Source organism: Oncorhynchus tshawytscha, linkage group LG19 (assembly GCF_018296145.1).
Source record: "Oncorhynchus tshawytscha isolate Ot180627B linkage group LG19, Otsh_v2.0, whole genome shotgun sequence".
Classification (NCBI taxonomy): Eukaryota; Metazoa; Chordata; class Actinopteri; order Salmoniformes; family Salmonidae; genus Oncorhynchus; species Oncorhynchus tshawytscha.
This window is the reverse complement of record NC_056447.1, coordinates 5,211,847-5,226,846: the sequence shown is the minus strand read 5'-3', so window position 1 is coordinate 5,226,846 and position 15,000 is coordinate 5,211,847. Positions and strand designations below refer to the sequence as shown.

Below are 15,000 nucleotides of genomic sequence, written 5' to 3'. Positions count from 1 at the left end.
TAAACCTTAGTAGTCATAAATGAACAAACCCAGTGGGCACAATTTGACACATGACGTCTTGATAACGTTGTTTTCTTGTTGTAAACTGGTTGTCTGGTTGAGAAGACGTTATATAAACCAGATTACAACAAACAGGTCTCTGTTACAAACAGGTAAAGACTTTTCATGACGAAATCAAGGCTTCATAGGAAAGACTTCATATGTTGGTTGATATCTAGTCAGATAATCAGAATACAAGCATAAAAATGTGTATTTTTCTGGTTGCTAAAAATACACTTACAAAATTATTTTACAACCAGCATAGAATCTGACCGTAAAAGACGTCATAGCAACAGTTTTGCTTTCTGGGAAAAATCTGGAGACAAGTGTTCAAAATGAAGCGAATTCCCCAAAGAAGTCTGAACATTAAAGAGTTCTGCTTGTCACGCTCTGAACAAAGACGGGAGTTGCATGGTCACCATTTTCCACACCTTTACACGTAACTACATGTTGCACTGTATTTGGTGAACTACACTGTATTCTACTGAATTTAGTCCTCCATGCAGGTCAATAAGTCTGACTCTGGAAGTGCTTGATTGGCCAACATTTTGACCAGATTTCAAACTGGATTTATGATCATAACCAGTTATCAAATTGTGTATCCCAAATGGTGCACAATTCCCCATAGAGCCCTATGGGCCCTGGTCAAAAAGTAATAGGGAATATGGTGGTATTTGGGAGGCAAACCCACGACTATTATTTTGGCGCAACTGTTGCTCCACCATAGACTTGCTATTCCTTAACAAAGCCCACAGCTCCACCTCTCCTCTCCTTCGCGTTATCTCTGGGTTCAGACATCCTACACTGCTAATGGCAAGCCTTCAGAGAAACGCACTTAAAAAAACGTTGCAAAGCAAACTCTTCAGAAATACAGTTTTCATACATGTCAATCAAGTGTGTAGGTTCCAAGATATCATTTCGAGACTGACGTTTCCCCTCTGTGAAGATCTAGGGCCCGTGGGGGGGGAAATGCACGACTGACCCAAGACCAGTGTCTACGAGCAACTTCACCCTGCACCCCTCATGCATCCCCTCATTGGCCCTCCTTCTCATGACTCAATACATGTCCTTCTTATTTTCAGTGATATTCACTAACTGAATAAACATGTAATGCAATTGGCCCATAAACGTTGTGTGGTAGATAGAGAGATATATAGAATATATGTTTTGTTTTGTTTCCATGATGTAGAACACAGGTACTAACACACGACAAAATCAACCCACCAAAACACTATTATTATTTTGTTTTAAGTAGGGTCAGACAGGCCTATATGGGAACTATAAATAGGCTTACACATGCCTACAGACCAGTAAAATGAGGCATATATTGCCGACCCCTCACACATGCACAGGAAGAGGTCAAACCTCGACAAAAACAAGTGTCTTTGTTGCATTGACGTCTGTTAAATCTATAAAGTATGTTTCTAACAAAGGACTGCAATGATTGGCCATCTCGATGCCAAATTAATGGGCGGTCAACTTCTGCTCACGTGCGCAGCGGTGAAAATGCCCGACCAACAAAAAAAAAGAAGCAATTTCAAAGGGAAGTGATTTTTGTTTGACGTCATCTTTCCAGGAGCCTCTGTTAACACTCTCGGGTTACCTTGCGCTGAACACGAGAGAGGAAGGACCAAGAGGTGGTGATTTTAGTGGTCCACGGGTGATAGGCCGGCTCCCTTTCTCAATGGAGATGATGAAATCTCAATCGAGCCGACGTTTCTGGCCAGGATGTCACATGGCGCTCGAGCCCTTCACGGTCAAGTTATCGTGACTACTTCTTCCCTCACCTGCAGAAAACAAAAAGACAGAGGTATCATTATGTCTGTAAGATTGATAGAGCATTGCCATTAAAAGTGTACTACATAATTGGGTGGAAGAGGGGCGTCCCGTGCGCACAAATACAGAGTCTTCGAAAAGATATGGAGAGGGAATGAAGACCCTACGTCACCGGCGCCCACTGAAACATTCTCAAATCACACTAATTCAAATGACTGACTGGAAAGGTTTTAAAACATGTAAACGTAGCCTTGTCGTTTGCCCACATCTAGTTCGAATATCTTCCGAGACACCTTTTAACAATTGTTAGAGAATAAAAGTATGCATAGTTAGGCCTAGGCTTTGTCCATCCATACTGCACCACGCAACAAAAAAACCCGACATCTATATTTGGGCTATGGCATTGGCATTTATTGCATGCAGTTGTGTCCAAATACAAAAGCAAGCAATAGGTGGTTTTACTTATCGGAAATGCACGTTACAGCACCCATACAATACCAAGCAAAACTGGTTTTGTCTCCACTGTCAAGTTTTAACCATTGTATGCTGCTTTCTACTATAGGCCTATGACTACTTGTTACTCTTTAGTCACGGGGTGTTGAGGGTTTTTACAGCATTAGTGAATTGTCAGCTGTCTCCTCAACCTGAGTGCCAAAAGGTGACATGAACCTTAATTGATGATGATTATTTAGAGACTTGACTAACTTGAGCTGCAGAGTGACCGAGTGTGACGCCACTGAAATCGGGCTGATCAATAACAAAGGCCCGTGACGCTGTCCGTGGTGCTGAAAAGTTGAAGGGACGGAGTGGAGTGCACTTTGCTAACGTCGCAGCGAAATGACACTGTCCATGGTGCTTAAAAGTTACGCGGGTGTAAAGGTTATGCAAGTTGGGACTCCCCTACACGAAACAATTCTGCTGTCTTTATCATTATTTTGAGTTAACCCGCCTTTATTTACCTAGCAAAACAAAACATAGTAAAACAACCTTTGACCTCCAGAGATAATCACAGGGTGGAAATCCCACATCTTATATATTGGAATGTTACACTCTAAGCTTCAGCTGAGTTTGTATGCATGTCGCTATAGGTCAGAGATGCTTGTCAATTGATAAAGCCAAGGAGATATGTCATTCACCTCGAGAGGAGAAGTAGACCGCAATGACTTCTGTAGCCTAAGCGAACTGCACGCACAATGTTTACCACAGTCACTTTACATTCGTGTATGTGACAATAAAACACACACACACATACATATACATATATTTATATTTTCTTTCCTGGCAAAATCACTGATACGTTATATTTCTATGGGCAGCCTATAACAGGGCCCTCATCGTGGTTTTAATCGTTTGTTTTTATTTGATTTATTCTTTTGATTATCGATTTTTCTCACTTTGAATAGCAACTATGTCCACGTGACCAACATTTACGCCAGCGGTCACCGTAAGTGAGCAGTTATGCCCAGGATTGCAATGCTATAGCAAACACCTGACTGTAGGGATTAGTAGCCAAATGTATTTCATTTAAGAAGCAAATACTATTCCCACATTCATGTAAATGCCCCTGAAACGGTTGCACTGATGCTAATGGCCGGGTATACCCTAAACTCAGGGACAATATACAGTAGTCTCCGCAATTATTGGGACAGTGAAGCATTTTTCTTATTTTGTCTCTATACTCCAAAAGTTTGTATTTGAAATCAAACAGTGCAGACTGTCAGCTTTAATTTGAAGGTATTTTTAGTTTAAAATTATAGTACGTTTTTTCATAGCCCCCCATTATAGGGCACCAAAAGTATTAGGACAAATTCACTTATATGTGTATTAAGGTAGTCAAACGTTTAGTATTTGGTCCCTTATTCCTAGCACGTAATGATTACACCAAGCTTGTGACTCTACACACTTGTTGGATGCATTTGCTGTTTGTTTTGGTGGTGTTTCAGATTATTTTGTGCCCAATAGAAATGAATGGTAAATAATGTATTGTGTCATTTTGCAGTCACTTTTATTCATTCGGGACTATCAGTAATCATAGTAGCATCATAGTGTTTACAAACATATTCCATTCTTATTTGTAATAAAAATGACTGCAAAATGTCACAATACATTATTTACCATTCATTTCTATTGGGCACAACATAATCTGAAACACCCAAAAAACTGCAAATGCATCCAACAAATTGAGTGACAGCTTGATGTAATCATTGCGTCCTAGGAATATTGGACCAAATACGAAACTTTTGAATTATTTAATACACATGTAGGCCTAAGTGAATTTGTCCCAATACTTTTAGTCTCCTAAAATGGGGGGACTATGCACAAAAAGTGCTGTAGTTTCTAAACGGTTCACCCGATATGGATAGAAATTCCCTCAAATCATAGCTGATACTTCATCCTTATAGTCATTGTACCACTTCAAATAAAAAGTGCTAGAGTTCATAGCCAGAAGAATACAAAATGCTTCACTGTCCCACTGTTCACTGACTGTAGTATAGGGCCGGTATAGCTATGCTTTTTAACTTTGCTTTTCGGGTGTAAATCTAATTGTGTCATCACTGCACTATTTTATTCTATCGAACTGGACAAGGAGTCAAAAACTGGGAGTTCTGTTTTCATGGTTTTGCTTATGTGCACAAGCGTGATGGACACGAACGACACTCCATGCTTTTGGAAACAAACTCGAGGAATATGTCGGAGTTCGTCAACTGATCAAATTAGTGTTCCAAATCAACTTTTTTGTCTCTCTTACGTGGGCCAAATATAGAAGGACGTGCTCTATGCTTTAAGTTTGATGAAAGGGGTAATGGTGGGCGATGCTCGAGGGTGAATAGGCTATATCATAACATGAGGGAGAAAAACGTATGCGTGTGTGCGCGTGAGAGAGAGAGAAAGAGAAAGGAAGAAAGAGAAAGAGACAGCAGGCTGAATAAAGCATTTCAGTCTCTCTGCTTGTCTTAGAGAACGGCCGCACACACAGCACGGCTCGTTCTCTCTCTCACACATTCACACGCTCTCGCTGCATGGTCATGTCTCATATATTCAAGTGTGTGTGTGTGTGTGTGCGTGTTCAATTCCCGCCACACTTAACTATTTGGAGATTGGAACATATAAATTAATGTTGTATTTCCCAAGTGCACGCAGGGCAGAGAGGTCCAAGTTCCCACACCCCTCCTCCTCATTCTCCCCTTCCATCCTCCCACCGTCTCTGAATGGAATCACTCTGTTTCCCCACGTGCAACTTGTTCATTCCGAGGGTGTCCCTTTGTTTAGACTTATTCTGCGTCTCAAATGATATCCTATTACCTATATAATGCAATAATAGTACACTATATAGGGAATAGGGTACCATTTGGGTCCCAGATTTATTCATCAGCAGGGCGTTCTGTGTAATGCTGAGGGGACTATGCACCGATCTTGTGGATTTGGGGGGGTGGGGCGCTATATGGACTGATTGGTATCACATTACTCCAAGTTGAGTCCAAAACATTTTCGGAAACTCTGGAGCTGAGAAATCTTTTAAGTATCCCCGGGGTTGTGAGACACACCAAAGTTTAGAAATGGGACCTACTAAGCCTAACGATACAAACACATACAAAATAAATTACAATTAGCACTTAAAAATTATATCGATACAAAATCTGAATAAAAATAAGTATGAAAATAGTATGAATAATAATTGTAGTAAAATTATCATGTGAAAAAGCAAGAGGAATTTATTATTTTTTTTAATCCACGAAGCGTTCTTGCAAGACGTCTTGCGATGTGACTCGGCGAATGCGCCCTCCGCAAATGCTTTTTGGGGTAAGGGCTTCCCAGCTTGTTAGTTATGTACAGCAAGCCCAGACCGCAAAAAGATTCGCGAAGGACTGATCGGCTTCTGCCTCTACGTCCTGTCGAGAGTCCATGAGGCTTAAGAAAGTGACATCAAGAAAGACCGCTTCCATCGCCAATCCCGAATTGGGTCCATTCAGCCATCGGCAACCCGAGGCAATTGTGTGTCTCTAACTCAGTCACACTCTACGAGGCGAGAAATAGGGTTTCCAAGCGAAGCTACATACGAATGCCAACGCTACTGCTTTCTACCGCTGTCCATGGTCCTAAATCGCATTGCTTCTCTGTAGTTGAATTTCTCCCCGACCTCCCCTCGAAATTCTTCCTACTCCCTCTCACTCCCTCTCTCTTTCGAATATAATTTGGTCTAAATGCACAAATGTTTAAGACAGTGTGGTCATTTAGGCTCCGAGCATCGGAAAGAGGCACTGTTTTGGTTGTTATCATGGTTCTATAGATATGTATACATATATACAAAAAACATATTCCCCTCGTTCATGAAGTCTCCTGGAGAACTAGCTCGCTCTAACCGCTCGAACCGTCTGGGTAAGGCGGGAGCAAGCAGTAATCTGCTAGCAATAAATATAGAGCAGCGAGGGACCTTATTGGAGCAAGCGAAAACTCGTCATCGACCAATCCGTGTCTTGCTCATATAGGGGCCCCCCTTTTTGAAAAAAAAAGAAAGAAAGGGAAACCAAATTGTGTTCTAGCTGGCAAAAGTGACTTGATAAATGCGAGCGAATAGGGTTATGTGCACAGAACATTTGGGTGGATTTATTATATCGATTGATTGATTCTTGAGTTGTGCATGTATTGCAGCTTGGCTACGGCTATGCATGTGGGAGATACACATATCGGATCACAATGAATTCTATTGAGATTAAAATGACGAAAGAATAAACGACAACAGGTTCGCTGGTTAAATCCTTACTGCATTACAACCCGTCATGTTAATACAATTGTATATAGGCTGGACATGAACCATTTTAAAACGCTAATATAAATACGGCTCCTGAACGCATGTAAACCAATCGTGGGAAAGCGCGGTGCCTCGTCCACGCGATAACAACAACATGACAAGCATCTGAAGCGATTCTATTGCATGACCAGCGAGAGTTCACTGGAGGATACCACCAATAGTGACGACACGGGGGGTCTCGGAACACACTTGTTGTCAAAGTGCCACGTGTCAAAGATTCCGAATTACAGCGCAAAATATTGCAATAAATGCAATGCAGAACGACAATTAAAAGGCACCGACACAGTAGCATTAGCAGGAGTCGGAACAAAGCACTAGAGTGATAGTGATAACAAGTCAATGACAACAATAGTCACCCAGTCCAATTATCAAACTCTGCACACACCAATAGTTAAACAACCTTTAATAAACTTCAAAAAAAGCTACAAAAAAGCTACAGAATAGTAGAAGTCTACTTACCCTTGAGGTTATTTAGTCAGTGTTTTTAGACCCCATCATTGTTTTGGAGAGAGAAATACCACAGGAGGCCCGGTATACCTACTCCCCCCTTGGAACTGGACAAGTTACTGTACCGAGTAGGAGGTCGGGTTCACGAGCTATATCTGGATCCTCCCTCCTCAATATGTGTCTCGTTTTTATCCCAAACCAACCCCACCCACCCTCCTCCTCTTTCCCTCCTTCTCCTTCCCTCCCCAATATCCTTGTAACTCTTCTCCTGCATTCAAGTTGGTGCCAGGATCAGTAAAGCAAGGTAAAGGAACGAAGTAGTATTCAGGGGGACAGCAATGCAAATGTATTTTAAAAAAAAACGTTTCCCAATCCCCATTTGTCGCCCTGTTGTGGATTTTTATTGGGTGGTCTTTTCATTTCCGACCGTCTCTACAGTCAGTCACGACCCCCCCACACACACACCCCTCCCCTCCTTCAGTCTGCACTGCACTGCACAGTGACTGCCTCTCCTGACGCAGCCAACGCGCGCATTACTCACTTTAGCAGTCACGACTCAAGAATCCGTGTTGTTTCCACTGAAATTACACGGCCCCGGCATTTAATTATTGAGGGAAGGAGATCTGGCCCTATCTGGTGCTTCGTTTGGCAAAAGGAAGGCTAAAAAGCGGAGTTTTTTTGAAAGGTGGAGGTAATATAGCAGGTGAATGGTTCCACAGTCTATCACAACACGAGCCAGCCATTGAAGATTTATTTTTCATGACAACGTGGATGTCGTGTACTGCAACTCTTCTCCCGCGGCGAAAAGAACGCTATATATAGACTTGTGGACAAAAGTCGTGCGAGGTCTGTAGCTATGAGTGAGTGAGCATGATTATTGTGTGGCGTGAACGAAACTGCAGGCAGATACGAGCGTTGTTTGAATCCGATTCGACATTTTGACATGCGAGTCGTCGCTTACTTTATTTTATACATTATCACTAAGTTGGCTCTGATTGCCTCGACATCCCACTGGGCAAAAACTGGTTGAATCAACGTTGTTTCCCACGTCATTTCAACACAGATAATCTATGTGATGACGTTTAATTAACGTGGAAAAGTAATTGGATTTTCAATAAATCGTCAATGTAAGGGCATTTCGGTTTTTTTCCACCCAACTTCTAACCTAAATCCAATGTCATGATGAAATTGTTTGTTGATTTGACGTTGAATTCACGTTAGTTGACAACTCAACCAAATGTAAATCAAAACTATACTTTGAACTGGTGTCTGTGCTCAGAGGGATGACACAATCGTAATTTGATGGGTGATTCCTTGCCCATTTGGCAGCCCAATATCTTGTTGTGGAATCGATAAAGACCCCCCCACACACACACACACACACACACATTAGGAACACGTGCTCTCTCTATGACAGTCTGACCAGGTGAATCCAGGTGAAAGCTATGATCCCTTATTGATGTCACTTGTTAAGTACACTTCAATCAGTGTAGATGAAGGGGAGGAGACAGGTTAAAGAATCATTATTAAGCGTTGAGACAACTGAGACATGGATTGTGTATGTGTGCCATTCAAAAGGTGAATGGGCAAGACAAAATATTTAAGTGCCTTTGAACAGCGTCTGGTAGTAGGTACCAGGCGCACTGATTTGAGTGCGTCAAGAATTGCAACGCTGCTGGGTTTTTCACGCTGAACAGTTTCCCATGTGTATCAAGAATGGTCCACCACCCAAAGGACATCCAGCCAACTTGACACAACTGTGGGGAAAATTGTAGTCAACATGGGCCAGCATCCCTGTGGAACGCTTTCGAAACCTTGTAGAGTCCACGCCCCGACGAATTTAGGATGTTCTGAGGTCAAAAGGGGGTGCCACTCAATATTAGGAAGGTGTTCCTAATGTTTTGTACACGTAGAGAATACCGCTGCCTCCCATCTCTTCCCAACGAGGTTGTACTTGTCATGAAGTCATCCATTTCCGATTCAAAAGCAGCATAGCCGAAAAGCAGCAATGAAACGCGTATGGTGATTGGCGGTTTGGCCAGCAGTAGTTAGTTAAGCCATATGAAAATTTTCACATTGCTTTATGCAAAGGAACAAAATGACTGGGGATGCTGCAGATGATGGTTTTACATTGAAATAAATACAATCGATCATAGCATACGGTATAGCCAAATACACTGACGATAGAATGACGTGGGCAGAAGGGTAATCCAAGTCTATCTGCCTATAGCCTCCCTGTCTGTGCCTGTACATCATCTGGTAAAACTGTTCAAACGACGCAGGCGGGAAATCGGTAGTTTCAGGTATTACCCCTGAAGTAAAGGACTCAGCCTCCGATAACTCTCCGTGAAAGAGCAAACGTTTTCAGGCTATCATTCATTGAAATCATATTGTTTTTTTGTCATATTCAAGACAGTTTTCTCTCTAAACGCGCTTGCCTATGGTTTGGTGAATCACGGAACGCTCCCCAGTGCCATTCGATGTATTTTCAGCACCATTACTGTTGGACAGCTACCGGGTTTCCCCCAAGTACGTGCAACGTTTCGGGATACTGCTGCTCCCCTTTCCTAGGTGCTCGTTTTCTTCCTCTTCAACCCCCCTCTTCCTCCTCCTTCTCCATTCCTGTCTTTATGCCTCCTCTTTTTAAATAAAAAAAATAAGGACAAATTAGTGCCCATTTAGCGCTCATTAGAGAAGGGTTTTCCCTTGCAAGCCTATGGTTTTTGCGGGAGGAATGAGATGTGAAAAGAGACTCAACAGCGCCAACAAACAAAGGAGTTTTCACTTATTTACCATTGCGGCGATTCCCTTTCTTTAGAGAAAGGTGCATGGTTTAATTTGAATGTTGTCAAAAAACTACAAAAACATGCCGATGTATCCAAGTCAAGACCAGGAATGATGGCATTTTTCTGTTACTGCACTGTGAGCTAAATGTGATGGGAAGCACGACAAGACACGACAGCAGACACGCACCGGAACATGCAAAAATGACACACAGAGAAACTACATTGAATTAAAAAACATTGCACGTGCAAAGTATCACTTACCGTAGCAGGGACCACTTGCTGAAACGAGGGAAAGAAAAATCAAATGCATTTAGAATTCATACATGAACATGTTTTACAGAAACAGAGGCAAATTAAATTGGATATGACCAAATATTCAGTCCATGGTTAATATAGCCTAAATCATGGCACGTCCAAGTTTTCAGGGTCGCCTTCCTTTTTATACAAGTGATACCCTCCGTCTATTTCTGGCGCACGATCAAACCCTGCTGCTATTTTTAGGTGGCAGTAAGGGGGAAAAACACTCACAAAGGCATCGCTCAGGGACGTTACGTGTAGTGCATGTAATGTACATTATTTTGCCTCTCCAACTCTGCACAAGAGCCCCCTCCCCGTATCTCAAAGCACAGTACTTTACTCCACTAATATCCCTCTCACGCTTTCTTTTCATATATTATTATTATCATCGATATTTGACTGCGCCGTGCTCTCGCTCAGCTCTTCGAAGCCTTCTCGCTCGTGTGTCTCCATGCAACTTTCGCTGAACAATTCACTACGCAGCTGTTGGTTGGTTTGCAATTCACAAAATAGCCTACATACGAAATGGAATTAGGTACCTTTACATAATAGGGATAACCCCACGTTATCCCAGTGGTTTTTGCTTAAAAAAACAACAACGAATAATTAAAAGCTTGCTGACCAGAGAGAATAAAAGCCGTAATTATTTTTGTGAGGGGCTGCGTCAGTTACTAGGCATTGACGTCACGTTTAGATTCTCCCCACTTTACAGATATGGCCTACAGCGCCTGATTAAAGACTCTGCTTTTAGTTTGGAGAATAAAATGGTAGGGGAAACAGCCTATGCGTCTCATATAGCTCCTTAGTATGAATGAACAATTCTGGAATCTCCTTCTCTCAATCTCCCCCTCCACTGTTTATCATGCGCTTTTCTCGTCTACTGGATTGGTATGAACTGTAGTCTTGAGGCTTGGTTCCCATCCGTGTATTTTCTAGGCAAACATTCTAGCCGAGCTAGTGAGAATAACAATACGATCTCTACGTGAACAGGCTCCTCTGTTCGCCGCTGCCCGTACCCACGCGCCAGACTCGCTCACCCACTGCATCGTCAGCGCAAGCACAAGCACACCAATACGACGGATACAACCTATACACACACCCTAGACATAAATAGTCACTCTCGCTCTAAATAGTCTCTCTCGTATCCTTACACCCCCCCCCCACACACACACACACACACACACACACCTCTCTCTACAATCTACATCCCCTATAATTCCTTCCCTTACTCTCCTCTCCCGGGTTCATCCTGACGTCCTGCCAGCATCCCGCGTGGAAAGTCACGAGACCAGTGTGTGTGTGTGTCTGCTCAGAGATTGGCGAAAACTCATCTCAGATTAAAAAAAGGGTTGCCCCTGTCGCAGCGGTAGATGCTATTTATATCGCGTATTGGCTTGCATTATTATAATATAAGCCAATACTGTATGTCCACTTGATGCTGCAGGTTTTACCCCGCTGTGGAGTGGAAGTTGGGGTAGCCCCTGACACTAAGGGCGAGGGGTGAGGTGAGATGGGGCTTTTGGATAGCATAGAAATGTAATTCCTAACCGTGCTTCTACACCTGCATTGCTGCTGTTTGGGGTTTTAGGCTGGGTTTCTGTACAGCACTTTGAGATATCAGCTGATGTACGAAGGGCTATATAAATAAATTTGATTTGATTTTGATTTGATTTAGAAACCTTATGATCATAAACGACTCTTACAGTTATCCTTTGTTCTCTAAACTGTTGAACAGTACTCTATGCCATCTGTAATGTTGTTTGAAGTTTCCCCCTTCCCTCATCTCTTCCATCCCTCCATCTCTCTGTCTTTCAGCCGTCTTTGCTGCAGCTGCAATCTCTCAATCAGTGAACCAGCAACAAATATCAATGAGCGGGTCTATCAGTGAAGCGCTCTGAGATCGCCGCACGATGTCGCCACACTCAGCCCGAGACCTCTCCTTCCAATCCCCCCTCTGGAGAATGGACTTCTGCTAGTTGCAATGGACCTTTCTCTCGGTTTAATGAAAATGTCAGCTGGAGAATTTGTTTTTGAAGAACCAGTGATTCCCTGACTCTGAGCGCTGCCCGACCCGGCCACCCGCCAAATGCCAGACAATGCACGGTGGGGGCGTGACGTGTCCTGCTTGTTGGTTATCCAAAGCAACCAGCTGACGACGGACCACACACACACACACACACACACACACACACACACACACACACACACACACACACACACACACACACACACACACACACACACACACACACACACACACACACACACACACACACACACACACGGGCATTTTTCTTACCTGAGACAGCTGTAAGAATACAGTCTCCCACCCCTACTCCTCACACAATTGACACCAAAGTTATGGTACAAAGCCCTGAAGAAAGAAAACAATTTATGCAGGCTAGCTCCTCCCTTAAGGAACTGTACTCTTTGAATGATGTATACTGCATAGAAATCTATTTTTACAGGATCTTATCAATGCGCCAGCCCAGGTGTATAGTCAAACCTTTGCCTAAAATAGCTAAGCTCACATTTTTGTGTGTTGAGCTATTCTAGCTATTCTTTTTCAAATCTTGGAAACGCCCTATGTTGAAAATTGTTATCCCAGACATTTCATATGGCGTTTTTTTTATCTGCCTTCTTCCTGAAGTTATCTACACTCAATGGTCATTTCAGTTGGAGCCACGTGACGCCTAGTTAATAACACGTTGTTCAACTTTTCAGTTTGTGTTCCTATATGGGTTTTAAAAGCTATTTCAATTCACCTCCCTTACCACGGTGACGCTGTCCATGGTGCTGAAAAAGTAAAACGGCGCAAACAAAGCACTTTGTCAAAACCGATGTGAGAATGGCGGCACCGTAGCGCTGTCCGTGGTTCTGAAAAGTTAAGCGGGACGCACTAATTTACTGCCCGACAGCGGTTATTAGCAACAAGGTGACGCTGACCATGGGTCTGAGAAGTTAAGCGGCGCAAAGGCTTTGCGTTGAACGGAGCTCCTGCACCATATAGTTTACTGCGTATGTCTTCTTCATTATCTCATGCGTGTCCATAAGCGAGTAGACCTATAGCCTATATTGACCAATTGCAAGTTAGTTGTTTCTTTGTCATCATAACAAGACTTACAGGTCCTTTTCATTTGCCTTTAGGACAGACATGCATACAGTCTAGCTAAATAATTGCTCCAATACTTTTTTTCACACGCTACAAGGCAAAGGGGGTCAACAAAATAATCTGTAACCGACCTACGCAACTTCTAAGGTAAACTAAACGGTCAAATAACCCCGTCTATGTAATTCGGATGACTTGCATCAGCGGGATATACAACAAGTGCTCACTGACCGTATTATCAAAGTGTAGTAGCGTAGCCTACAAAAAGTGCATACCTCTTAGCTCCTGAATCAACTTTACAGCTTTGTCTATTATGCACCGTGTGAGGAGCTGCCATGGACAGCTATAGGCTATGTGCCATGCTCTCTGTTACTAGGCATCCCAGCAGAGTAGCGGGCTAAGCGGAGGAACCCCGGCACGTGAATACGCCTACGCATTAGCTCAGCCCGCACGGTCTACGACTCACAGTGTTTATTGCGGATCTCTCCCAAAGTGCAGAACTCACAGTAACTCTGAACAACATATCCACTGTCCATATAGCCACAGTGTTAGTTATCATAGCCTAAACGATAACAATAAGGGTTTTGCACATGCATGTGTTCAGATGCATCAGATATAAGGCTTTGTAGCCTAGGCTAAAATATCTGTCCATGTAGGATATCAGTGCAAAGGCTACATAAAATAGCATGCTTCAAGATTATGCTGAACTAAAGTCTCATCATAACTGCGTGTAGTAGGCTACCCTGATTGCCAGGGTTAAAAGAGACAACTTCCCGCACCTCTGGGGTAGTCACGATTCCCTCTGGTACAAAAGAAAGCGCTTACCTGTGTGAGAAGTCTTGTCTGTTTGTGCTCGAGTAGTCTACAAAAGGGCTTCGTCTGAATTAGATGCTTTTTGAGACAAAGAAAGGGAAAGAGTTCTAGGTCGGAGCCCAAAGCAGGACGGCGAAAGGGGTCACGCCGTGCGCGTCGTTTCAGATCTCTATTTGGGGCGAACATATCTGGTGTTGTTCCTATTCAGGAACAGAGCGCGCACGGGAACACCGAGTTAAGCGCGAAAACCAACTGATGAAAGAAGCCCGCCAAAAATCGGGGTAATTTTAATCATCATAGACTATGCGATGCGCACCGCAATAAATGTGAATGACTAGGGAGCCGAGAAGTATGAATGATCCGTGCAACATGTGATATTGTGATGCAGATCGACTTATCTCCCGCTCCATTCACAGTGTTAGGCGACCAGGTCCAACCAGCTCTCACAGCAATTGAGTCAAAGAACGAAGTTTAGTGTGAAGGGAATGATAGCCTATCAATAGGCAATCTTTCTTATAATGGCTATACCATGGGCAACCTAACGGGTTTACCGCGGAGACTCGTTCCCGTGTATTGGGAGACAACTAAATTAGTTCACACGCAGCCACACGGTAGCCTCAGCCCGCCAGTCCGCTTCGCCAGTGTGCTATTGACCTGCATTGACGTCATTGCGTCATTAGGTAGGCATATCCCTGAGCAAGACTGACTTTCAAAAAAAGTATCGAATGAATTCAGCTGGCAAGGGGAGAGGGGCGAAATGGGTGGCATGGGGTGAAGGGGAGAGAAATGGGGTAAATGTTGCGTGGTTTACGTTTCCATTTAACCCTTTTTAACCCTTCGTGCTGCAAGGAAACTCAGACCCAGGAGACAGGTAGGCAGGCAGGCCTGCAGGCGGGTTTGCCAGACAGACTACAGCCTACACA

The 15,000-nt window shown here is 43.3% G+C and overlaps 1 long non-coding RNA gene across 2 annotated transcripts in view; it reads right to left on the bottom strand.

Annotated features, from left to right (window-relative positions):
* LOC112218278 overlaps positions 1–12,532 on the bottom strand; it is a 17,782-nt gene extending 5,250 nt beyond the window's left edge. The window contains exons 1-3 of one of the 2 annotated variants that reach the window (XR_002948607.2): positions 12,455–12,532; positions 10,120–10,137; positions 1,643–1,826 (exon numbers count right to left, since the gene is read on the bottom strand). This is a non-coding gene — a long non-coding RNA (uncharacterized LOC112218278). Of the gene's footprint in view, positions 1–1,642; positions 1,827–7,084; positions 7,258–10,119; positions 10,138–12,454 lie in introns of those variants that run through there. The other variant, XR_002948606.2, reaches the window with a different exon arrangement.
* Positions 12,533–15,000: the final 2,468 nt, after the last annotated feature.